General features: G+C 39.2%; 1 protein-coding gene across 15 annotated transcripts in view; it reads right to left on the reverse strand.

Moving 5' to 3' along the window:
* CHD9 (chromodomain helicase DNA binding protein 9) overlaps window positions 1-27,888 on the reverse strand; it is a 224,742-nt gene that overhangs the window by 153,842 nt on the left and 43,012 nt on the right. For 5 of the 15 annotated variants that reach the window (XM_060185538.1, XM_060185548.1, XM_060185546.1 and 2 more), the window contains exons 2-3: window positions 24,168-24,293; window positions 2,423-2,577 (exon numbers count right to left, since the gene is read on the reverse strand). The exons of 3 other annotated variants lie outside the window; for them this stretch is intronic. The gene's annotated coding sequence lies outside the window, so the exon portion shown is untranslated. Of the gene's footprint in view, window positions 1-2,407; window positions 2,578-24,167; window positions 24,294-26,294; window positions 26,398-27,665; window position 27,888 lie in introns of those variants that run through there. 7 more of the 15 variants (XM_060185537.1, XM_060185539.1, XM_060185541.1 and 4 more) reach the window with 7 other exon arrangements.

Raw genomic sequence — 27,888 nt, forward strand, 5'->3', positions numbered from 1 at the left:
AGACATACACAATGGAATACTACTCAGCTATTAAAAATGGTGAATTCACCACATGGGCCAGCCATCATCTCTGTAGCTATCTGTCCACATTTATACATACTAATGCAGTTTCTAATGGAGGGAATGGGGACACAATGATGGAAGGAAAGGTGTGGAATTATACCTGTTATCTTATAAATTACTAATAACAAATAGAAATAAAGAAAACAGATGAATCAGACTTCAGAGAAGGGGGAAAGGAACTGGGGGTGAGTTGGGGTGTGTGTGAGGGTGGTGAAGCTCTGGAGTCCTGATACATAATAGTGGGAAAGGACCTAGGCTGGGGGTAAAAGTGTTCTCCAGATACCTATCACAGGGAAGTGCGAAATTGTGTCCACTTGCAAACTCTACTATAAACTATTAACTCCTAATAAAATGATAGGGGGAAAAAGCATGTATATTAAAGGACACTAACAAGACAATGAAAAGACAACATACAGAATGTGAGGAAATACTGGGTTGCTGGAAAAGACATGGCACATTTTGGCATAGAAAAGTATATCACAACTTTTCTGACAACCCACTATTTGCTAATCATATATAAAATAAAGGTTTAACATTTAGACTTCCATACCTGAGGGTCTGAGGTTGCAGGTTCAATTCCCTGCACCACCATAAGAGTTGAGCAGTGCTCTGGTCTTATTCTTTATCTTTCTGTCTGTATTTCTCTCATTAAAAAATAAGGATGGGGGTAGATAGTATAATGGTTATGCAAAGAGACTCTCATGCCTGAGGCTCCCAAGTCCCAAATTCAATTGCCCATACCACCAGTGCTCTGGTACCAAAAAAAATTAATTAATTAAAAAATAAAATGTTTAAAAAAAGAATAAAGGAGGGAGTTGGGTGGTAGCACAGCGGGTTAAGCACAAGTGGTGCAAAGTGCAAGGACTGGTGCAAGGATCCCAGTTCAAGCCCCCGGCTCCCAACCTGCAGGAGGTTTGCTTCACAGGTGCTGAAGCAGTTCTGCAGGTGTCTATCTTTCTCTCCCCTTCTCTGTCTTCCCCTCCTCTCTCCATTTCTCTCTGTCTTATCCCACAACAATGGCATCAGTAATAGTAACTACAACAATAAAACAAGGGCAACAAAAAAGAATAGTAATAATAAAAAAAGAATGAAGGAGGAAGGACAGAGAGAAGAGGACAGATTCCAGAGCACACTACCACTGGCCATTTGTGGAGTTTCCTTTGGTGCCCCCATGTGTTTCTGGTGCTGGAACCTGGGTCCTCAAGTATGGTAATGTGTGTATTCTACTGAGTATGCTATCTCCCAACCCAATATCTAATTTTTATAAAGAACTCCCACAACTAACACTATAAAAACAACACAATTAAAAAGTAGGCAAAAAGCTTCAACAGACTGTTCTCTAAAGGAAGTGTACAATTAGCCAATAAAAACATGAGGAGACTCTATTAGTCACTGAGTAGGATACACATCAAAATCAAAGTTAAGAGCTCACTTCATACCTGTTGAGAATACTATAAAGAAAAAGGAGAAAATAAGTGTTGGGAATGTTAGAGAGGAGATAAAGTGGAATCCACAGATATTGCGGGGGGGGGGGGTTGAGGGGGTGATATAAAAAGGTTCAGTGACTAGTAAACAGTGTGGTAGTTTCTCAAAAACTTAAATATATTATAGGGTCTGAACAGACAGCTCAATGGGTAGGGTGAGTGGCTTGCTATGCACAGAGCCCAGGTTCAATTTTCCACACCACAGGCTAGGTAGGTGCAGTGGCACCTGGTGAAGCTCTGGTACAGTGAAGTCACCTCCTCTCTGTGTATCTGAATGAAAAAACTGCCTGAGAGAGTAAAATCAGGCATGTACAAGGAAGGCCCTACCTCTGAAATAATAATAAAATAAAATAATGTATAACCCACCTATTCTTCTGTTATGCATACATTATATAACCAAACAAATTAAAAACAGGAACTCAGATAATTTCAAGTGAGTGTTCACAATATTCAAACATCGAAAATAATACAAATATCAAATAACAGGTGACTAAATAAACTCATATATATGAGTGAAATATTACTCAGAAATAAAAAAGAAATGAAGTTCGGATACATGGTACAACATGGATGACTTTGAAAACAATTATGCTAAAATAATAAATACAATCTGGAATATACTGCATGAATCCTCATCAAATATCTACAATGGGAAAACTTACAAGAGTCAGAAATTTTAGAGTATACTAGGGGAAAAATGAAAGCAGGAAGCTACTGCTTAATGAGTTCAGAGTTTGTTTGGCATGATGAAAAAAATCTAGAAATAAGATAGTGGTGACAGTTGTGAAACACTGTGAACAGAAATATAAATTTTATATATAATGGTTAAAATGGCAAGTACTATGTTATATATATCTTACCATACTCATACATACAAGAGCTAGGCATGCTTTTTCCTTAAGACCTTTGCACTTGCTGAGTACATCATTCCTCATTTAGTTCTTTTGTCAAAAGTAAATTTCTCAGGCAGGACGTGTAGCTCAGTGGTAGAGTGCATGCTTCCTTATTTATGGGGCCCTGGGTTAAATCTCTGGTATCAAAAAACAAACAAACATACATTTTTAATTTTCTCACCGAGGCATTCCCTGACCACAAATTTCTTTCCAGAACTTCAAATTCTCCTTCCCTACTCTATGTTTTTTACATTGTATTATTAGCTAGTATTATATATGTTACATATTTGCTTCCTCTAAATCACAGGTTCTCTGTATATGTAAGTTCAGGGGGAAAAGTTGTTATTGTTGTGTTTGGGAATTACTCCAGGACCTTGCACATGTGCAATACTGAATTCTGAAATGTTTAACATATTTCTAGTACCTATCAGACAATGAGCAGTAAATAAATTCTTGGAGCTTCTTCAAGGAATATACAAAGAGCACTTTCTTTTGGAGTAGGACAGAGGGAATGCTATATAACATATAAGTTTTTTTCAACTATTAAAAGTCTCAGGTGAAACTGTTAGGAATAGTTCTGAGGGACGCGGGACCTGAAGTCTCAAGCAGTCAGGACTTGGTCACTTTGTTTTGTGTTATCACATTTCCCCATACCAGCGGGGAAGAACTTAAAGGAAGCATCGGGAAGCAGTTGGATAAATTTTTCCAGGGCACAAAAGAAGCACCTTTTCTCTATGGGTGAAGTTTTAGAAAGGTAACCACACCTGGGGAACCGTAACTTAATAGGAAAGCCAGGTGATATCAGCAAGTCAACTGGAAGCTAGTCCCAGGTGTGACGAAGATAGGCAATTTAAGAGAAGGAAAGACATGGGCAGGCCTTTTCTCTCTCACTGTGGCCCTTGCAGGTCTGTCCTCACAAGCTTTCTTTGCACCTTAATGTACTTTTACATGAATTCTACCTCACTTCTTTATAATAAAAAGTATATACTTAATATAGCTGATCAGAGTCTTGCAATTCTAAGTAGGTGCTGTAAAGGATCCTCTCAGACATATATTGTTATAAAACAGTAATTTTTATTTAAAAAATGTTAAAACCTACTTTTTTATTAAAATTATTTTTTCTTTTTAAGGGATATGAGTTATATATTCCATAAAATACTATTGTGCTAAAGGCAAAGCAGTCACTATGTTGACTGTAGGAATATCACTGTCCATCTCTTTTCTTTTTTCAGGATAATTTAACTTTAACATCTTCAAACCATGCTAGAGGTCATGTCACAAGCAACCTGTAGAGTGCACATATTACTCTGTGCAAGGTCCCAGGTTCAAGTACCTGATCCTCACCTGCAGAAGGAAAAGATTCACAAGTGGCAAAGTAATGCTGCAGATGTCTCTCTTTCTCTTTTCCATTCTATCTCCCTCAACTTCTCTGTCTCTCCAATAAATAAATAAGCAAAACATGAATGCTAATGAAAATTAGAACTTGGGAGTCGGGCGGCAGTGCAGCGGGTTAAGCGCATGTGGTGCAAAGCGCAAGGACTGGTGCAAGCATCCCGGTTCGAGCCCCGGCTCCCCATCTTCAGGGGGTTGGCTTCACAGGCGGTGAAGCAGGTCTGCAGGTGTCTATCTTTCTCTCCCCCTTTCTCTCTTCCCCTCCTCTCTCCTCTCTGTCCTACCAACAACAATGAAATCAAGATTAACTACAACAATAAAACAAGGGCAACAAAAAGCAATAAATAAATATTAAAAATATATATAGCTTTAAAAAATTAGAATTTAACAGGAAAACAAAATCAGCAATTTGTACTAGTCATTCACGACATCCTTCTAAATAATATTTAGACAGACTTTTTTCTTTAATATTGGTAGTTCTTTATTCATTAGAGACAGAAACTGAGATAAAAGGGGTAGTTAGGGAAGGAAAGAGACAGCATCACTCATGAAGCTTCCCCCAAAGGTGGGGACGCTGGAGGCATAAACTTGAGTCCTTGAGCATAGTTGCATGTGTGTTCAACTAAGTGTACCACCACCCGGCCCAAAATAATTTTCAGTTATACATGTATCATGTATCTCTGATAAGGTTTGTATTAGTCTAACTAAATTCTTTATTGGTAGTCAACTGTTAAATTAGAAAATAAATTAGATATTCAGGCAACTAAAAAATATCTGGCAAATATGAGTCACTTATGGCATAGTTGGAGAAACTCAGTAGTGAGTTCAGATTCCAAGGGCCTCCTTCTAAGGTGTGTAACTGAACAATTCTTACAATTTTTCAGTCTGTTTCTTCACCTGTCTGTATTTCAGGATTGTAGAGTTTAAAAGCACATACTCAAAATTATAAAACATAGTATTCGATAAATACATATTTTCCTCTCACTGACCTTTAAAAGTAGCTACATACATCAAGACTATATTGACTTGCTGAAAAAAAAAAAAATCAGTAAAATCTAAGTGTATTGTCACTGATTGTTTCCAACTATATCTACTTTGGGCTAGGGAGATAGCACAGTAATTATGCCAAAAGACTGTCAGGCTTGAGGCTCTGAGTTCTCAGGTTCAATCACCAGTACCACCATAAGCCAGAGCTGGTCAGTACTCTGGTCTTGATCAGTTTCTTTCTCTCTGAATCTTTCTCACTAAAATAAATATTTTTTATTCCCTTTATTTATTGGATAGAGACAGCCAGAAATCAAGCAGGAAGGGGGAGATTGAGAGACAGAGAGACACCTGCAGCCCTGTTTTAACATTCGTGAAACTTTCCCCCTGCAGGTGGGGACCAGGGGCTCGAACCTGGATCCTTGTGCACTGTAACATGTGCACTTACACAGGTGCGCCACCACCCGGCCCCTAAAATAAATATTTTTTAAAATATTCACTTTAATCATAATTATCATAAGCCTAAGCCCTCCCAAAATATATTTCCTCATTTTATTCCCTTGCAAAAGAAACCAGTGTCCCTCTACTACTATTTGTTTCTAATGCACCAGAAGCAATCCATGCTTCAGTCATAATGAAGTGACGCCTAAATTCATCAAACATTCTTTACTTTCTATCAGTACTATATGTGTATGTGTGTGTGCACATTCAAGTTTTGTTCACTTCTATGAAGCATATATACAAAAATACATACACACACACTTCTCAAACTGGTAAGTACTCATTTATTGTGTTCCATAGCTTACATACTGTATCATTATTTTTGGCTGGTCTACTTGCTAGATTATAAATCTTATGTATATTTTAACCTATACACAAGAATGCCTCAGTAATCCAATTTAAAGTTTAATTCCTTATTTTCGTTCCTCAGTCAACGAATTCTACTTTCACTGAATCCTGCAAAGGAGACCCATTTACTCAAATGGTAAAGCACTGGATTAGTATGTTTGAGGCTCCAGTTTGATCCCTGGTGTTGCATGCACTAGAGTGGTGCTCTAGCTTATTTCTTTCTCTTTGGATCTCATGTGACACTCTTTTATAGGCAGTAAGTAGAAGTAGAAGTACGAACTCCGGAAGTCGGGCAGTAACGCAGCGGGTTAAGTGCACGGAGGGAAAGGACCAGCTTAAGGATCCAGGTTAGAGCCCCTGGCTCCCCACCTGCAGGGAAGTCGCTTCACAAGTGGTGAAGCAGGTCTGCAGGTGTGTCTATCTTTCTCTCCCCTTCTCTGTCTTCCCCTCCTCTCTCCATTTCTCTTTGTCCTAACAACGATGACATCAGTAATAACAATAACTACAACAATAAAAAACAAGGGCAACAAAAGTGAAAATAAATAAATTTTAAAAAAGAAAGAAATTACACATACACACACACACACACAAAAAAAAAGAAGTACGTACTCTAACAAAATTAGAATCTTGTGAAGGTGGAAAGCCTTCATCAATCATTAGCTGTGTAATCTTAAGAAAATCACTTTGAAGGCCAGTTTCTTCATTTGTGAAATAGGTATTACAACATTACTGATTTCACAGAACTATTCTAAAATCATCCACATAAAGCACTGCTTAAATACCCAATTCTCAATCTGTGCTCCTGGAATGCTGAGTAATCTTAAACTATTGAAAAAGGGCTAAAGATTCTTCCTAAGTGAAGGAGTTTGCTCTGAATTATTCATCTGTTTATTTTATAGACTGAACTTTCAAATATGATTTTAGAAACAGAAAAGATTCCTTGATTTAAAAGAATTAAAAACCTAAATAATATTCATCTTAATGCTTCTATTCCCATTTTTTTAAAAACTGATTACATATGAGAGCTTGACATGAGACAGAAAAGAGGAAGAAGCCAAAGCACATTCTGGTAAAAAGCAAGCAAGCAAGCAAGCAAACAAACAAACAGAAAGGGAGATCTTTAAAAAAACTATCTCATCTCTAGTTTTAGTAGAAGCTGATTGAAGATAATCAAGTTGGGAATTGAGATTGAATAGAGATTCCTAATTTCCTACTTGCTATTTGAGTCAGGTCAAATAATTTCATTCAAAAATTTCTTAAATATCAATCACAAACATAACCCAATTAAAGGTAAATATATATTCTGAAGTATAATAAATTTTACTTAATATCAAGAACTAAAGTTGACTGAAATGCAAAGTTTTCTGGAATTGAAATATTTTTTAAAAACTGAGACCCAGGTTGATTAGCACCACTTTTATCTCCTGAGTTGCAGAGTTTAGAAATGCATTCAAAGTTCCTAAAACAGGGCCAGAGAGATATATAACTGGGTAGAACTTTTGCCTTGCCATGTGTGTGACCCAGGTTCAAGGCCCAGCACCACCTAGGCAACAGCACAGCAATGGTAAATGCTAGGTTGGTGTAGTGTCTTCTTTAGTCTTTCTATCTGAATGAAGAATTGCCCTGGACATATGCAATTATGCATTCACAAAGATCAAGTTCCAGAAAAACAAAAAGTTCCTAAAACATTCTAACAGCTTAATAATCATAGCTCAGTTCCCAAGAACCTAGTCAGTGAAGTTCTCCTATTAGACTTTTCCATGTCTCTTCAAATTTATTTACTAATTATTTCCAATGATGTCCTCTCATCACTTTTTCCTGTACTCAACTTCACACTACATAGTGTATTAATATCACCCCTATAATTTTATCTTCAGGCCTCAATCCAATTCAATTAAATTAATATTTTCTGAATATTTGTAATATTTATTATATGTTTGGAACCTTTCTTAATACAAGTTAACTCTAATCTTTACCTTCATTGTATTTAAATTCACTTCCTATGCTTCTAAGTTATCTCTTTGCAATTATCTTGTTTTCCCTCACACATTAAAAAAATATTTTTATTTATTAGAAAGATAGGAGGATGTAGTAGGGCAACAAAGTAAAAACCCTGGGTTGAGGGTGAGGGTGGGTGTTCAGCTTCATGGCGGGGGGTGGGATGGGATGGGGGACAGTCTTCTGGTGGTGGGAATGGTGTTTATGTACACTCCTATTAATTTGTAGTCATATAAATCACTATTTAGGTAATATGAGAGGGGAAAAACTGATTGAATATCTCAAACTTTTAAAGCACAGATTGAGTCTTTTTAATACATAGGCTGAGTCTTTGATATGTTGACTCTCTTAAAAGCTTAGTCCAGGGAGAACAGAAGCAACCAGTGGTATAGCTATATACAAATAATGTCAAAGGACATAAAATATAGTGATGGTGTGTATGATACAGCATCACTAACAAAGAGATTTTTCAAAGTTAACCCAATTACCAAACAATGTGATTATAGCAATAACTATCGTCTTCTTAAACCCTAAGACAGCAGGAACCTCCCACTTCTTCTATAGAGCCTATATTTCCACCAATCCTGGAACCTCTGGGGTGGGGCTCACTTCCCTGCATGCTTCTCTCAATTAATACCAAATGATATTACATCTGCCGATCCCAACCTAATCAATGCAATGAGTACCACCTCAGCATGCTTCACTTCAGACTATGTCCAGAGATGTCAGGCATGGAATGCCAACCCTTCACCCTCATCACTCGGGTGAGACCTTTTTCTTTCATGGTAGTCTCTAATTCCATTCCAGGAAGTTCACTGTCTAACAAAGTCCCAAAATCTAGATATAGACCAAGTCCCATAAGATAGAGCATATGTTCACATGTATCCATAAGTTAGGGCAAAATATATACCTGAAAGCAAAATTACACAATAGAATTTAGTGAGTCAGTATCAAGTTCATAATGAAATAGCGTCCACTTAGACTTAGATACCCTCCTCACCTACCTCCTATTACAGTTCTCTCACTCACTCCAAAGCTAACCTTATCAAAGCAAAAGCTGAATAAGGGCAAGATACTGGCATACTTTAACAATGACTCTTTAGTCACTATCAGGCCATTTCACCAGCTGGGGCCCTAGTCAGGGAGTCCTGAGATTCCCAGACTTGGTGGGCCTAGAACTCAAATAAATCCCTCTCTGCATTGTTACTGGTCATTTCTATCAGGACCAACAAAATAGACCCCTTTGTGGGCCCCCATAGGACCTTGCCCTCAACTTGGATCAACAATGGTAGAGAATGTTCCATTCTTCGAAGGGAGGCTGGACAACATACTCTATGCTACACCTGAGGAAGATGGGTCGATATTGGGGCAGCATGGAATGTTCCTACTCATGACCACAGAATGTGAGCTCAGATCTACAGGGATGCAGAGGTCACACAGACTCCTAAGCTAATTATGGGCCCCAGTTCACATCAAATCGATGGGGTTTGCATTCAATAATATTTATATGCCTTTCCCATATTAGGGAGCTACTCTCTTCCCTGATCCAGCTTTCTGGTCCTTTTCCCAGCCATGACATCATCTACCCAGACAATAACTTGGAACCCACCTGCATATCAGATTTCAGGCTCAGGGGCAAAAAAAAAAAAAAGAAAAAGAAAAAAAAGGAAAAAAAAAAACTAGTATAGCCACAGGCCCTTTGGAATTTAACTAAAATATGCCTACTAGCTATCTACAAAATGGAGGACACCCCCCCCCCCAACTCTTCATCTGCACTATTCCAGCCTTTAGGCCCATGATTGGTTAACAATTTGTTTGGCTTTGCATGTTACCTCTCTTGTCAACCACCAGGTTCCAGATGCTAGCATGATGCTGACCAGACTTCCCTGGACAGACAACCCCACCAATGTGTCCTGGAGCTCAAGTTCCCCAGAGCCTTTCCCCACTAGGGAAAGAGAGACAGGCTGGGAGTATGAATTGATCAGTCAATGCTCATGTTCAGTGGGGAAGCAATTACAGAAGCCAGACCTTCTACCTTCTGCATCCCACAATGATCTTGGGTCCATACTCCCAGAGGGTTAAAGAATAGGAAAGCTATCAGGGGAGGGGATGGGATACAGAGTTCTGGTGGTGGGAATTGTGTGAAGTTGTACTGCTCTTATCCTATGGTTTTGTCAATGTTTCCTTTTTATTAGAAAAAAAAAGGAGGAGAGAAAGAACCAGACATCATTATGGTACATGTGCTGCCGGGGACAGAACTCAGGATCTCATGCTTGAGAGTCCAGTGCCTTATACACTGCACCGTCTCCTGGACCATTTCCCTCACACCTTTAATCTTAACTTTCTCATTCTCACACAAGAACAATTTTGCGTTTTAGTCATCTTTTACAGTTGAAATTCATCTTTTATTTTCAGAAACACATATTGATCTTTGTATCTACCATTTTTCAAAAGGAGATTTATGTATCTGTTAATGAGATAGAAGAGCAAAAGAGGGAATCAGGCAGTAGCGCAGCGGGTTAAGCGCATGTGGTGCAGAGCGCAAGCACCAGCTTAAGGATCCAGGTTCCAGCCCCTGGCTCCCCATCTGCAGGGGAGTTGTTTCACAGGAGGTGAGGCAGGTGTGTATCTTTCTCTCCCCCTTCACTCTCCATTTCTCTCTGTCATATCCATCTAACCATAATAACTACAACAATAAAACAATAAGGGCAACAAAAGAGTATAAATAAATAAATATTTACAAAAAAGAAGAGCAAAAGAAGAACCAGAGCATCATTCTGGCACATGTGATACCAGGGGTCAAACTCAGGACCTCATGCTTGAGAATTAATTCAATACTTTATCCTCTGTGCCACTTCCCAAGCAACTTTTAAAATTTTTTTAAATTTATTTTTTAATTTTAATATATTTTTTTCCTTTTTGTTGCCCTTGTTGTTTTATTATTTACTGTTGTTGTTATTGATGTCATCATTGTTGGATAGGACAGAAGAAATGGAGAGAGGAGGGGAAGACAGAGAGAGGGAGAAAAAGACAGACATCTGTAGACCTGTTTCACCGCCTGTGAAGCAACTTCCCTGCAGGTGGGGTACCAGGGGCTCAAACCGGGATCCTTATATGGGTCCTTAAGCTTCGTGCCACGTATACTTAACTTGCTAAACTACCGCCCGACTCCCTTAAATTTATTTTTATTATTAGAGACAGAGAGAAAAATGAAAGGGGAGAGGTAGATAGGAAGAGAGACATAGGAACACCAGTTGTGAAGTGTTCCCTCTGCATGTGGGGTCCAGGGGCTTGAACCTGGGTCCCTGCACAATGCAGTGTGTGCACTTAACCAGGTGCACCAACACCTGTCCCTGCCACTTAAAAAAAAAACTTGTCTCAGAAGCACAATTTTCAAAAAATAAATATTTCATCTCTTAGTACCATTCTAACTAGACTTTCACACCTGCACACATTTGCTTTCTAAAAAATCTTTAAGGCTGGTGGCGCACCTGGTTGAGCACACATGTCACAGTGCACAAGGACCTGAGTTCGAGCTCCTGGCCCCGACCTGCAGGGGGAAAACTTCACAAGTGGTGAAACAGGGCTGCAGGTGTCTGTCTCTCTCCCTATCACCTCCTTCTCTCTTGATTTCTGGCTGTCTCTATCCAAATAAATAAATAAATAAACAAACAAATGACAAAACTTCCTTCGGGAGTCGGTGGTAGCGCAGTGGGTTAAGCGCACATGACACGAAGCGCAAGAACCTGCATAAGTATCCGGGTTCGAGCCCCGGGCTCCCCACCTGCAGGGGAGTTGCTTCACAAGCGTTGAAGCAGGTTTGTAGGTGTCTCTATTTCTCTTCTACTCTCTGTCTTCCCCTCCTCTCTCCATTTCTCTCTGTCCTACCCAACAACTATGACAACAACAATAGCAACAGTAACTACAACAATAAAAACAAAAGGGAAAATAAATAAATATATAGAGATATATTTATAAAGAATCTTTAGCCAGTCCTTGCAATTGCCTGATTCTTTTTTTTTTTTTTGCCTGCTTCTTCTTTAACTTTGTGCATAAGCAGCAACAGAAGCACAAGCAAAACCATCCTATTTCTATACTTCCATTCAGTGATAAATATTGAAAACCAGTGATCCATTGCCTCTAACACCCATTTGTCAACCTTTTGTACTTTAGTTTCCTGACCCCATAAAATTACTGTAACTGTACTTAAAATGCCCTAGACAAATTTGAGTGATTTCTCAGTTCGTCTTTCATCACCAAGAAATGTCAGCCATCACTAACCAAAGTGACAACAGAAGTTAGCTTAGAATCAGCCATGAGAGTACATTTAAAATCAAGGCCTGGGGCTGGGTGGTAGCACAGGAGGTTAAGTGCATGTGGCGCAAAGCGCCAAGGACCAGCATTAAGGATCCCGATTCCAGCCACCGGCTCCCCACCTGCAAGAGGGTAGCTTCACAAGCACTGAAGCTGGTCTGCAGGTGTCTATCTTTCTTTCCTCCTCTCTGTCTTCCCATCCTCTCTCCATTTCTCTCTGTCCTATCCAATAACAACAATGATGGCAACAACAACAATAATAATAACAACAATGATAAATAACAAAGGGCAACAAAAGGGGAAAAATAACCTCTAGGAGCAGTGAATTTGTGGTACAGGCACTGAGCCCATGATACCCCTGGAGAAAAAAAAAATCAAGGCCTATCATTTTATCATATTAGGTACCAGTTACTAACCTGCATGGGCTATAATAAAATATGTTGCCTTGTATTTTGTTGTTGTTGTTTTGTTTTCTTGTTGCTGGGGCTTCAACACTTTAGATCAACTTTTTCAGACAGAGACAGAAAGAGACATAGATAGAGGGAAGACAACATAGCATCTGAACTTCCTCCAGTTGGTGGGGACCAAGCTGGAAACTGGATCATACACATGACAAAGCAGGCACAGTATTCAAATAACCAATCTTGCTTGCCCATAAAAGTTGGTTTTTATAAAATCAATTCAACTAACCCCTTGCCTTCTGGAAATTCTTACAGTCTAAGATACTACTCTATCCTTGATTTTGCTTTCCTATTATCTTCTTTGCATTTCTGATTATTTAAAAGTTTAACAGATAAGCTTTTGTGCACTGCTCATTTTTATATAGTATTTCAAACTGAGTCAAATGTTGACACACCTTTTTTCAACATATCTTCTAAAATGTGATTTCACATTCAAATTGCTGAGTGTGTGTTTTAAATGGAAATTCAATTCCATTTTTCTTGGAATAATTTTTTTCCTTCTATAGCTATATAAAGACACAAAACTCACTATCAAACCACAATTCCAGTGAGACCAGACAGCATGTCAGTGCCCTCCTTGAAAGACTCTGACCAAAGACATACTAAGAAAGCAGTGTTTTGGGGGTTCCAATTATATAGACCAGATATTTTATAATTGTATATATCTCTACCACTTGCCCTGGGAACTATGATCATTTCTGGTACATTCTTATCATCTCAAGAGAAGTACAGAATCTCTTTTTTTCCATCTTCTTTCAGATTTCTTGCATCCCATGAGATGGCACAGTGGTAGAGCACTGAACTTGCAAACATAAGGTACCAAGTTTAATCTCTGGCACTACATATGTCAGAGTGATGCTCTGGTCTATCTGTCTGTCTATCTATCTTGTGAAATAAATAAATCTTTAAAAAGTTTTTTTTTAAGTTACAGATACAATTATCTTCACCCTTCCAAAATTATTTCTCCCCCAATGGTGTAGGGTTAAAAGAAATATTAAAAAGAGAAATACATTTTTAAGAATCAAGGAAAGACAATGAGGGCTGGCAAGATTGTTCACTTGGATAGTGTGTTTATGTTGTTATGCTCTTGACTCAGGTTTGAGCCTGGCCCCCACTAGACTGAAGGAAACTTTGGTGATGAGGCGTTTTTCCCTCTACCTCTGCCTCTCTATCTGTGGAAAAAAAAATTGATTTGAAGCAGCGAAGCTCCAATGATGACAATAAATAAACAAATAAATATAAAAAAGTAAGAAAGAGAGAGAGAGGAGAAAAGGCAATGACTCTGGCTGCACTATAACCTCAAGAACATAAAACTGTTTCAATCTGTAATAACCCAATTGGGATAATCTGGATACTACAACTTGACTGCAATTTTTTAATTTCTTATTGATTTATGCAATATCTCACTTATATGTAAATAATTGATAACAATTTTGAGATTAAAAAGAAAACAAGGTTTTATGAACATTAGTACTTGAGACCAACTATGGGACTGAATATGGAGTAACTGCCATTCTCATGAAGTCTAATCTAGAAATGTAAAAGGCATGTAAATTAAAACAATAAATTTAGAAAAACACATGGCATTATTATTTAACTTAGACAATATATATGTATGCCTATGGCCAGTGCCGCCTATTCTATAAATACATTTCACATGAACTTGTGTGCATGTGCAGCAAAAGATACATGTAAAGAGATCAGGGAGAGGCACAGTCAATAGTGTTAGACTCCCAAGTATGAGATCCTGAGTTTGATTCCCAGCATTACATATGCTAAAGTGATACTTGGGTTCTCTATTTCTCTATCTCCCTTCTTCCTCTTCTCTCTCATTAATACACCAATTCTAGAAAATAAAAAAATGGGTCTGGTGGGTGGGGGAGATAGCATGATGGTTATACAAAGAGACTTTCCTGCTTGAGCCTCCAAAGTCCTCAGGTTCAATCCCCCATAAACCAGAGCTGAGCTATACTCTGGAAAAATAAAAATTAAAACTAAAAAACAAAGTAAAAAAAACATTAAAAAAGTGGGTCTGGAGTGGTAAAGTCTGAGAGATGACAAAATGAATAAAATTAAAAATAGAAAGACAAATGTACAGAAATGTTCATTTAAGTCTTCTTCTATAGCTTTATCTCTTGGTTAGGAGTGAGGGATTAAGCTAAGAAGCCTACTTATAGTTTAAAAACCCTTGGGCTCCCATAGCCTACAGGAAAGAAAAAGAACAAAAGAGGCTTTTAAAGTCACTGTGCTCCAACTCAAGAATTAAAATAATATTGAAACAACTGTTAATTTCTACAACTGTAAGCCCTTGAGTACCTTTCTTAGACACAAGTCACTCCAGGCAAGAGTGATCAGCAATTTGAAAAGTACTGAGAGAGGGACTCATAACATACTATATAAAAAGGTTAAACCAACAAGAAGAAATACTGGAAAAATGAATCAGTATAAGAGTCTAGCTAAGGGAGTCGGGCTGTAGTGCAGCAGGCTAAGCGCAGGTGGTGCAAAGCACAAGGACCGGCATAAGGATCTGGGTTCGAACCCCGGCTCCCCACCTGCAGGGGAGTCGCTTCACAGGCGGTGAAGCAGGTCTGCAGGTGTCTATCTTTCTCTCCTCCTCTCTGTCTTCCCCTCCCTCTCTCCATTTCTCTCTGTCCTATCCAACAATGACAACAACAATAATAACTACAACAATAAAACAACAAGGGCTACAAAAAGAGAATAAATAAAAAATAAAATAAATATTAAAAAAATTAAAAAAAAAAAAAGTCTAGCTAAAAGCCCACCAAAGGGTGAAGCACAAAATAATCAGGTCAACATCCAAGCACTGGTTAAGGAAATAATCACAGGAGTGAGTAAAGAGCTTGAAAGAATTATCATCAGAAATGCAGAAACAACAAATGAGAGTCTGGAAGAAAACACCAATTATTTCAAGGTTATTAGATAGCTGAAAGCTGAAAGAGCTGAGCTAAGAACACAACTAGCTGAACAAGCTAAAACAGTATCAAAACAGGGTTACAAAATAGATGAACTCCAGAAAACAGTAGAGGGGAGAGAGAATAGAATAAATGAGGCTGAAGTCAGAATTAGCAAGTTCGAAGATGAACTAGGGACAATTTAAAAAGAAGTAAGAGATATTGAAAACAACAACAGAGACCTATGAGATGACTTCAAAAGAAATAATATACGCATCATTGCTTACCAGAGGAAGAAAAAGAGGAGGGGAAGAAAGCATTCTTCAGGACATAATAGCTGAGAACTTCTCTAATCTAGACAACATCAAAGACATAAAGGTTCAAGAAGCCCAGAGGGTCCCAAACAGAATTAACCCAGACTCAAAGACACCAAGACATATCATATTTAGAATAGATAGGAATAAGGATAAAGAAAAGATCCTGAAGGCTGCAAGAGAAAAACAAAAAGTGACCTACAAATCAAAAGCCATAAGATTAGCAGCAGACTTCTCCACATAAACACTACAGGCCAGACAAGAATGGCAAGATATCTACCAAGTACTCAATGAGAAAGGCTTTCAACCAAGAATACTGTATCCTGCTAGACTGTCATTCAGACTAGATGGAGACATAAAAACCTTCTCAGACAAGCAACAGTTGAAAGAATCAACTAACACCAAGCCTGCCCTGAAAGAAGTTCTGAAAGGTCTCCTATAAACAGCCAGACCATCATAAATAGGCCATAGACAAGAACACTCTAAAAATCAACAAGAATGGTGTTAAAATTTCTTCAATCTTTGATATCAATAAATGTCAATGGCCTGAATTTACCTACTAAGAGGCACAGAGTAGGAAGATGGATCAGAAAACAGAACCCAGCAATATGCTGTCTACAGAAAACCCAACTAACTCAACAAGACAAACAAAGACTCAAAGTGAAAAGACAGAAAACTACCATACAAGCCAATAGCCCACAAAAAAGGGCAGGAACAGCTATTCTCATATCTGACATGATAGTTTAAAATAAATAAAATTTTAAAAGATAGGGATGGACACTACTTAATGGTCAGTGGATCAGTCAATCAAGAGGACTTAACAATTATTAACATCTATGCACCCAATGAGAAGCCATCTAAATACATCAAACATCTAGTGAAAGAGCTACAGCAATATATTAACAGCAACACAGTCATAGTAGGGGACTTCAACACCCTCACTCTCTCAACTTGACAGATCATCCATGAAGAAAATCAATAAAGAAATGAGAGAGCTAAAGGAGGAGATAAGATAAACTAGAACTATTGGACATTTTCAGAGTCATTCATCCCAAGAAACTGGAATACACATTTTATTCTAGTCCACATGGGTCAGTTTCAAGGATACACCATATGTTAGGCCACAAAGACAGTATCAGCAAATTCTAGAGCACTGAAATCATCCCAAGCCTCTTCTTAGACCACAGTGGAATTAAACTGACACTTAACAATCAACAAAAGATTAGTAATAGTCCCAAAATGTGGAAGCTCAACAGTACACTACTTAACAACTACTGGGTCAAGGAGGAAATCAAAGAAGAAATCGAAATGTTTCGAGAGTTCAATGAAAATGAAGACACAAGCTATCAAAATATATAGGACACAGCTAAGGCAGTACTGAGAGGGAAATTCATAGCGATAAAAACACACATTAGGAAACAAGAAAAAGCACAAATAAACAGCTAATTTAAATAGTTCTAATAGCTAATTAAATTGAAACAGTTATCAAAAATCTTACCAAGAATAAAAGTGCTGGACCAGATAGTTATACAAATGAATTCTACAAAACCTTCAAAGAAGAACTAACACCTCTACTTTTGAAAGTCTTCCAGAAGATTAAAGACACAGGAATGCTCCCTTCCAGCTTCTATGAAGCCACCATAACTCTGATACCAAAAGCAGATAGGGACACAACCAAAAAAGAAAACAATAGACCAGTATCTCTGATGAGCATGGATGTTAAAATATTGAACAAAATTCTAGCCAACCGGATACAGCAGTATATTAAAAAGATTGTTCATCATGACAAAGTGGGGTTTATCCCAGACATGCAAGGTTGGTTTAATGTTCATAAATCAATCAACATGATCCAACCCATCAATAAAAGCAAGACCAAAAACCACATGGTCATATCAATAGATGCAGAGAAAGCCTCTGACAAAATACAACATCCCTTTATGATCAAAACACTAAAAAAAGTGGGAATAGATGGAAAACTCCTTAAGATAGTGGAGTCTATATATAGCAAACCTACAGCCAACATCATACTCAATGGTGAAAAACTGGAAGCATTTCCCCTCAGATCAGGTACTAGAAAGGGATGCCCACTATCACCACTATTATTCAACATATTGTTGGAAGTTCTTGCCATAGCAATCAGGCAGGAGCAAGGAATAAAGGGATATAGACTGGAAGAGAAGAAGTCAAACTCTCCCTATTTGCACATGACATGATACTATACATAGACAAACCCAAGGAATCCAGCAAGAAGCTTTTGGAAATCAACAGGCAATACAGTAAGGTGTCAGGCTACAAAATTAACATTCAAAAGTCAGTGGCATTCCTCTATGCAAACACTAAGTTGGAAGAAGTTGAAATCCAGAAATCAACTCCTTTATTATAGCAACAAAAACAATAAAATATCTAGGAGTAAACCTAACCAAAGAAGTGAAAGACTTGTATACTGAAAATTATGAGCCACTACTCAAGGAAATTAAAAAAGACACAAAAATCATGTTAAGTGAAATAAGTCAGAAACAGAAGGATGAATATGGGATGATCCCACTCTCAGGCAGAAGTTGAAAAACATAATCAGGAAAAAAAAAAAAAAAACACAAGTAGAACCTGAAATGGAATTGGCGTATCGCACCAAAGTAAAAGACTCTGGGGTGGGGGTACGTGGGTGGGGAGAATACAGGTCCAAGAAGGATGACAGAGGACCTACTGGGGGTTGTATTGTTAGAAGGGAAACTGGGGAATGTTATGCATGTACAAACTAATGTATTTACTGTTGAATGTAAAACATTAATTCCCCAATAAAGAAATAAATAAAAAAAAAAAGACACAAGAAAGTGGAAAGATATTCCATGTTCATGGGTTAGAAGAATTAACATCATCAAAATGAATATACTACATAGAGCCATCTACAAATTTAATGCAATCCCCATCAAGATCCCAACCACAATTTTTAGGAGACTAGAACAAATGCAACAAATGTTTATCTGGAACCAGAAAAGACCTAGATTTGCCAAAATAATCCTGAGAAGAAAGAACAGAACTGGAGGCATCACACTCCCAGATCTCAAATTGTATTATAGGGCCACTGTCATAAAAAATGCTTGGTACTGGAACATGAATAGACACAATGACCAGTGCAACAGAATTGAAAGCCTGGAAGTAAGCCCTCACACTTATGGACATCTAATCTTTGACAAAGGTGCCCAGATTATTAAATAGAGAAAGCAGAGTCTCTTCAACAAATGGTGTTGGAAACAATGGGTTGAAACATGCAGAAATACAAATACAAAAGTAAATTCCAACTGGGTCAAGGACTTGGATGTTAGACCAGAAACTATCAAATACTTAGTGGAAAATATTGGCAGAACTCTTTTCTGCATAAATTTTAAAGACATCTTCAATGAAACAAATCCAATTACAAAGAAGACTAAGGCAAGTATAAACCTATGGGACTACATCAAATTAAAAAGTTTTACACAGCAAAAGAAACCACTACCCAAACCAAAAGACCCCTCACAGAATGAGAGAAGATCTTTACATGCTATACATCAAAAAGAGGCTATTAACCAGAAAATATAAAGAGCTTGCCAAAACTCAACAACAAGAAAACAAACAACCCCATCCAAAAATGGGGGGAGGACATGGACAGAATATTCACCACAGAAGAGATCCAAAAAGCTGAGAAACACATGAAAAAATGCTCCAAGTCTTTGATTGTCAGAGAAATGCAAATAAAGACAACAACGAGATACCACTTCACTCCTGTGAGAATGTCATACATCAGAAAAGGTAACAGCAGCAAATGCTGGAGAGGGTGTGGGGTCAAAGGAACCCTCCTACACTGCTGGTGGGAATGTCAATTGGTCCAACCTCTGTGGAGAACAGTCTGGAGAACTCTCACAAGGCTTGAAATGGACCTACCCTATGATCCTGCAATTCCTCTCCTGGGGATATATCCTAAAGAACCCAACACACCCATCCAAAAAGATCTATGTATACATATGTTCTTGTCAGCACAATTTGTAATAACCAAAACCTGGAAGCAACCCAGGTGTCCAACAACAGATGAGTGGCTGAGCAAGTTGTGGTATATATACATAATGGAATATTACACAGCTACCAAAACGGTGACTTCACCGTTTTCAGCCGATCTTTGATGGACCTTGAAAAAGTCATGTTAAATGAAATAAGTCAGAAACAGAAGGATGAATATGGGATGATCTCACTCTCAGGCAGAAGTTGAAAAACAGGATCAGAAGAGAAAACACAAGTAGAACCTGAGCTGGAGTTGGCGTATTGCACCAAAGTAAGACTCTGGGGTGAGTGGGGGGGAGAATAGAGGTCCAAAAAGGATAACACAGGATTTAATGGGGGTTGTATTGTTATATGGAAAACTGGGAAATGTTATGCATGTATAAACTATTGTATTTCCTGTTGAATGTAAAACATTAATTCCCCAATAAAGAAATTTTAAAAAGGGGAAAAAAAAAGTACATTAAATCAACAATTTTAAATTCTAGATTTTTTTTTTAGATAAAGTTTCTCAGTTCTTTGAATGGAAAAAATTATATAAGCATCAAATGCCTTTTTTCTTTAAATAAAGTGCTAGGAATTGAACCCAGTATCTTGCTAATGTACAAGACAACTGAGCTGCTTTCATGGCCCAATTTCTGTTGTATATTTTTAGAGGAAGAAAGAGGAGGGGAGAAGTAGAGTTCAAAGCAGAGGTCCTGGTGGGGGTTGTATTGTTAAATGGGAATCTGGGGAATGTTATGCATGTACAAACTATTGTATTTACTGTTGAATGTAAAACATTAATTCCCCAATAAAGAAATAAATTTTTTAAAAAAGCAGCACTCTATCATCCAGTGCAATAATGTTTTTTTTTTAATTGGATAGAGAAATTTAGAGGGGAGGGAGGGATAGAGAAGAAAAGAGACAGAGAGACATCTACAGACCTTCTTTACTACTCATGAAGCTTCTCTCCTGCATGTGGGGACCAGGGACTTGAACCTGGGTTCGTGTGCACTGTAATGTGTGTGCTTAACCAGGTACACCACCACCTAACCCCCAATTCCATCTGTTTTTTTCCTTGCTATGACATCCGTGATGCTCCAGTACTGAACTCAGTATCAACTGCAGAGCTGCTAGCATGGAAAGTATGTGTTCTACTGCTGAGTTATATCCTAGGGGCCAGGTGGTGGCGCACCTGGTTGAGTGTACATGATACAGTGTGCAAGGACCCAGGTTTGAGCCCCTGGCAGCCATCTGCAGGAAGAAAGCTTCACAAGTGGTAAAGTAGTGTTGCAAGTGTCTCTCTGTCTCTCTCCTTCTTTATCACCCCCTTCCCTCTCAATTTCTGACTGTTTCTATCCAGCAAATAAGTAAAGATTTAAGAAAATTAAGAAAAAAAAACATTTCAAAGATAACAACTGAAAAAATACTAAAATTCTATTAAGTTAATCTAATGGAAAAGAGTGTAAGTTGCAATGTATTCAACCTGTGGTAAAACACAAAAACTTTATGAGACAATAGAAACTATAAAACATTATCCTGTTTTTCCTTCCTCTTATAAAAAGAACTATTATAATAAGATATATTAGCAGTTATATTTCAGAAGAATAGGCATTGATTTCCGATAGGATACAATTTAATATGTTATACTGCTGCTGCTTAGTCACGTAAATGAAACTGAAATGATCAATGGACAAGAAAAATATAAAATTGGGAGTCGGGCTGTAGCGCAGTGGGTTAAGCGCAGGTGGCGCAAAGCACAAGGACCGGCATAAGGATCCCGGTTCGAACCCCGGCTCCCCACCTGCAGGGGAGTCGCTTCACAGGCGGTGAAGCAGGTCTGCAGGTGTCTATCTTTCTCTCCTCCTCTCTGTCTTCCCCTCCTCTCTCCGTTTCTCTCTGTCCTATCCAACAATGACAACAACAATAATAACTACAACAATAAAACAACAAGGGCAACAAAAGGGAATAAATAAATAAAATAAATATTTAAAAAAAAAAGAAAAATAAAAAAATTTAGGTCATGTAATTTTGTAGTATTAACAGTGCTTAAAATTACTGATTAAAGAAAGTAAAAAGCACTTGCTTAACTTCATGTAATACCAAATTATAATAGGAATATCATTAGTCACAGCTATTTGATAAATAATAGCTACTAATAATTTGAGCTGTAATTTTTACTCATAAGCACAGAAGTCTCATTAAAAATGATAAACTTAAATGGCCTGGGGAGATAGTATAACAGTTATGCAAAAAAACTATCAAACCTGAGACTCTAAGGTCTCAGGTTCAATACCCAGCACCACCATAAGCCAGAGCTGCAGTGTTCTGGTCTCTTTTTCTCTGTATTCCTCTCTCTCATTAAAATAAAAATTAAAAAAGGAAATCTTTTTAAAAAATTAATACTAGGCTTCTTACAAGTTTATAAAGTTAATAATTTTAAAGACTGCTACCATCTTGAGACTAATATGACTATAATCTTGCACTTATTCAGATAAAATTAGACCTCATTACTTACTGAAATATTTGTCTCTGGATGGTGTTCAAAATTTCTTGCCAAATCTTTCCCTCCTTCATCATTTTTCTCAACATCTTGATAAATTTCATCATCTCCCTAGATCCTCAAGCCAATAACCTGTTGTGATTTTTGACATTTTCTTTAGCATTCAATCTATCATGAAGCTATCAATCTCCTGTCATTCCTACTTCCCTATGAAATCAAATTAAAATTATGAGATACATGTTATTTTCCTTGTCTTCATCTCCATAATGCTATTCTAGTTCCAGCTAGCATCATGTCTAGCCCAGATTACTGTAGTATTAAAGCATTTTTGTCTTTCTGCAATCTATTTTCAACTAAAGTGATTTTTTTTTTTTTGGAAAGAACAGAGAAACTGAGAGGTAAGGAGAAGACAGAGGGGGAAGAGAAAGACAGACACCTGCAGACCTACTTCACCCCTTGAAGTGGGGGGCTGGGGGCTTGAACTGGGATCCTTAAGTAGGTCCTTGTGTTTTGTACTCTGTGCACCACTGCCCAGCCCCACCCCAAAAGCGATGTTTGAACATTTTAAAGTAAAGCATATTATCTGCTTCAAAAATCTTAATGACTTTGTTGTCCTTATAAAACCCATTAAGTCTTCAACATGTCTTACCAAAATATCACATGATCTGCTCTCTGCCTTTCTCATTTATCCTGCAGTTTTCCTCTATCGTTATGCTACTACCAACATGAACACCCTTCATTTCTTCCAACATATGAAGCACCTTCTAGCTGTCATACATACTTTCCTCTCTTCCAGGAAATATGCTCCTCTCTAGATTGTTTAAAAAAATGTCTTCAGTACCACCGAGAGAAAGCTTCTCTGCTCACACAATTTAAAATCCTCTCCATAGCCCTCTCACAGCATTCTATCCCCTTATTGAATTCACAACTTGTTATTTTACATTTTGTTTATTTACTTATTATCCATCTCCACAATTTGACTATATATTCAACAATAGTAAGAATTGCTTTATATTCACTCAACAGATAAATTACATATAATTATGGGATCACTTAATATTCATTTAATAAACCTGTTTAATGTATAACAATGATCTGGAGCCTAGTGAATAAATGATATCTCAAGATGACTTTCTTTTCTCTAGGTCTCCCAGTACTATTTGATCAGCTTTTCATCTTTCTATATAAAAGGGAGGAACAAGTATTTCTCTGTAGAATCAAAGGCAAATATAATAGGAGTAATGTCAGAGAGTGATACAAGTCAAATAAGTGTAACAACAATGTTCTGACCTTACAGAAAAGAGACATTTCTAAGGGCTAAAACTATAAGAGATGATTTTATTCACAAGTATAATCTACAGCACTGAAGTCCAAATAAGGAAGTAAACTGAGATACAATGTATTAGAAAAGTTATAAAGGTGGAGTGTGATAACTTGTATTTACAAAGTAAGCAGGGGGTCAGAAGGGCACACATAGTAGGAACGGCAAGGACCATGCAAGGATCCTGATTTGAACCCTTGGCTCTCTACCTGCGAAGTGCTGGGAGAGGGGTGTCTCACAGGTCTGCAGGTGTCTATCTTTCTATTCCCTCTCAATTTCTTTCTGTCTAATTCATCAAAACAGAAAAAAAAAAAAAAAAAGCCACAGAAGCAGTGGATTCGTAGTGCTGGCACCAAGCTCCAGTGGTAATCATGGAGGCAATAACAACAATAATAATAATAACTAAGCATGAAAAAAACTACACTGCCATCTAGGTGACTCAGTTATAGAGGGCATTCAGCATAGAGTTCACTGTCTTCACTGTAGGAATGAGGAGCTGGGTTCAATTCCCTAGTAACAAATAGAACACTAGGCCAGAGATAGGTAGAACTCCATGGGTGGTGGAGTGGAGTGGTGTTTTGGTATCTCTTCCTCTCTATTATCTTTCTCATAAAAACATTAAAGGGCCAAGGGACAGCTTACCCACTAGAATGCATAGCTTAGCTTACCATGTGTGAGGATCTGGGTTGCGTCCACCACCATTTGGGAGCACCAAGGACAGCACCAGGGGAAGCTCCACAGATGGTAGAGCAGTGCCGTGGTATTTCTCCTTTTCTGTCTTTCTCTCTTTCTATCTGAAATAAAAGAGTGAAAAAGTCAGACTGAGAGCAGTGAAATCATGTATGCATGAGGCATCCAGTGCAAAAAAAGCACTGTTTATATATAAAATAAAAACTTGAGCCCAGGAGATAGATTAGCAATGGAGTGTATGCACAAGGTCCGCGGGTCCATTCCCAATACCACATATTTAAAAAGCCCAATATTCTAGTATGTAAAAATCTTTACTATCTTAAAACATGCTAATCACACTAAGGCAACTCAGCTACACATAAAGGACCACTAAAACCACTTCATCTCAGTTCCACATATCTCATTTGACTCAAATTCTTTTTAACTGTGACTAACTGCCAAGTTTCCATTTTCTCACCTACGCTTTTATTCACTATGTCCCCAAGTAGATCAATTTACCTCATTATTTATTTTTCTTTTATAAAATGACTTCTAAAATTTATTCTTTTCCTTCTGTCAAAGGATTTGGTTGTTATCAATGACTAAAATTTAAAATATTCACATGTCTGAAAATTTTAGTTTTAGCTTCTATCAATATTATTTTTTTTAATGTTAGATTTTAATTTTTATTTATCTTGCCACCAGGGTTACTACTGGGGCTTGGTGGCTGCATGATAACTCCACTATTCCTAGTCGCCTTAACACACACCCCTCACTTCCCAGTCTCCTGCTGCAGCCAATTTTTTTTTCTAAAAGAAAACAGAGAGGGAGAGAGGAAGACACCTGCAGCACTGCTCCACCACCCATACAACTCTGAATAAAAACATTTCTAAACAGTGACTTTCAATCTGAAAATTCCATGACTTTATATCTTGTCATGTACTTTCCCCATAAACAGCATTTCTTTTTTGTCCTTACTCATAGTTGAGGCTATTCTTTGAAAAATCTTATGTTCAGTGAATGTCAAACCCTTTGCCTTTTCTTAAATGTAAAAAAATGTATATATGTATGCATAGACATATATATCTAACTCACCAGCTACTTAGAATTGTAGGATTAATTCTAGCTAAGGGGGTCGGGAGGTGGCGCAGCGGGTTAAGCGCACATGGCGCAAAGCACAAGGAACCCGGTTTGAGCCCTTGGCTGCCCACCTGCAGGGGAGTCGCTTCACAAGTGGTGAAGCAGGTCTGTAGGTGTCTTTCTCTTCCCCTCCTCTCTCCACTTCTCTCTGTCCTATCCAGCAACAACGATATCAATAACAACAATAACCACAACAATGATAAAAAAAAAACAAGGGCAACAAAAGGGAAAACAAATTTAAAAAAAATAAAAGAATTATGGGATTGCAAAACTAGAGACAAGTAAAGTTCAGAAAGGTTAAGAAATTTGACTATAGCTACACAGGAAAGTGAAAGAATTCTTATTCACTCTCAATACTCTTCCAAAGTCAGGAAGCCTCTAATGGTTATTGAACAAGAGACTCTACTTCACCCCACCCCCACCGCTACTCCCACCCCCCCCCCAAGTGATTTCCTATGTCCTTAGGACAGTATCTTCTAGTTAAGCAATGGTAAGACTTTTTGCTTTTCACTCTACAACACCCACTCTTCTGAAACTGTTCAAGGATAACCAAGATACCCCAACCAACTGAGAGACACCCCTTGCCTTTTTTTTTTTTTTCCTCCAGAGCATTTCATATGTAGCTTATAGTAAGTTCTCTAAGGACTGAGACCTGCTAATCAGTATATTACAAGTCATAAGAACTGGTAAAGCAATAGACAGAAAAGCCATGGAAGATAGATACACTAAACAGGCTTAATTTACTAGGAGCAATAGCTATTTTTTATTTAATAAAACATTTGCCCAAGTACCTATAATATGAAAGGCTCTGTGATAACTCCTAGTAGAAAAATGTCACATTTAAATCCAAACTTTGAAAATCCAGTAGAAAGGAGAAACACTATGATCATCCCTTTGCATTGCAAAAAAAAAAAAAAAAATGTATGTATAGGCACACAGCTAAACCCCTCCTTCTGCATCGTGTAGTTCCCCCTGGGTTAAGGTACCTTCTTATATTCAAGTGTTTGCAGACCTAGTTCTTACAAGTACGAGTACAATAATGCACAGTGTAGGGAGAGAAATGTGTCCTCGTTTCTGTTCAGGATGGTCGTTGGTGGTGTAGAACTGGAGAGTGTGAAATCTGAAAAGGGTAAGACGAAAAGGAGCATGCCAAACTTAGCAACTACAGTGTGAGGGAGACTTTATAAATGATGACAAACTTTATTGACATGGGGGAATTCTGAAATACGTTTGAGTGTTGCACACAACTGACGAGAAGAAAAAAAGTCACAAATAGTATCAAAACCCAGATGTAACATTGTAAACATCACCACTTGGGAGCAAATTCTTGTCCGCTTTATTCGGGAAAGTTTTATGATTTTTTTTCCTATCCTTTTTTTTTTTTTCAAGTGGGAGGGGGGAGGGTGAAGGAGGTGGAGGTGGAGAGGCAAACAAAAAAGGAACAAACTGAAACCACTCTGAAGCTGGCTGGTGACTGCAACGAGCCAGTGAAGACACCCAGACTTTCTGGGTCGTGCTTGGCAGTGGGAATGGATGTCCATGAAGAGAGCCAGGAAACACCCATCTCTAGAGCCCAAGGAAACCGGCAGAAGCTTTGCGGGAGAGGGAGAGAGGGAGAGAGGGAGAGAGAGGGAGAGGAAGAGGGAGACAGAGAGAGACAGACACAGACATACACATACACACTGGGGGGCAGGCAAAGTCCCGATCCCGGCCCCGGGGCTCCCCCCGCCCCAGGCTCAGGGTTGCAGGGAAGCAGAGGCTGCCACAAGGGAGGCGAGGCCTGGGAAAGCGCCGGGGGACACCCAGGGCTCGCTCGTGCAGGACGCCCTGTCATGAGTCACGGAGGCAAGAGGGCGAGAGGGCGAGAGAGAGAGAGAGAGAGAGAGAGGAAGAGGCTGCAGGATGGAGGGAAGCCCGACCCTCCAGAGGGAAGCGAGCACAAGGGGGAGGCCCCGACCTCACGCAGGGTGGGGAGGAGGGAGGGGGGTGCTGCCCACCCAAGCCCTGCCCTCACCTCCCTGCAGCGCAACAGGCGCGGCGGCCACCGCGGCGGCCGGGTCTCGACCCCGGGGTCTGCGGGCCAGCGCGGGGGGCGGGGGCAGCAGCCCGCAGCCATGACAGGCGCGAGGCGGGAGGCGGGCGGCGGGCGGGCTGGGCCGCACCGCACGTGCAGGCTGCACCCCGTCCCCGGCCTCCCCGAGCGCTCGCCCGCCCAGCCCGGGCGCGGGCCCCTCACCTCCAGCGGCGGTGGCGGCGGTGGCGGCGGCGGCGGCGGCGGAGGCGGCGCAGCCCGGCCGGGCCCGACCCCCCTCCCCGGCCCCCGGCCCGGCCGAGCGGCAGCGGCTGCACGTACTCACCGCCGCTCGCAGGGGTTCGCCATGACTGAGGCGCCCCCGCCGCCCCCCGCCTCGACCAAGACTGACACGCGCGGCTGGCCGGGCGGGGGCGGCTTCGGGAGACCACCCGGCTGTCAGAACCCGTCCCCGCCTCTCCCCACCAGTTGAGCGGCGGCCGCTGTACCGCGGTGCCCCCCGGGCTTCCTCCCCACGCCTGGGGCGGAGGGTGGCAGCGGCGGGCGGC

This window comes from Erinaceus europaeus, chromosome 2 (genome assembly GCF_950295315.1).
Source record: "Erinaceus europaeus chromosome 2, mEriEur2.1, whole genome shotgun sequence".
In the NCBI taxonomy this organism is placed as follows: domain Eukaryota; kingdom Metazoa; phylum Chordata; class Mammalia; order Eulipotyphla; family Erinaceidae; genus Erinaceus; species Erinaceus europaeus.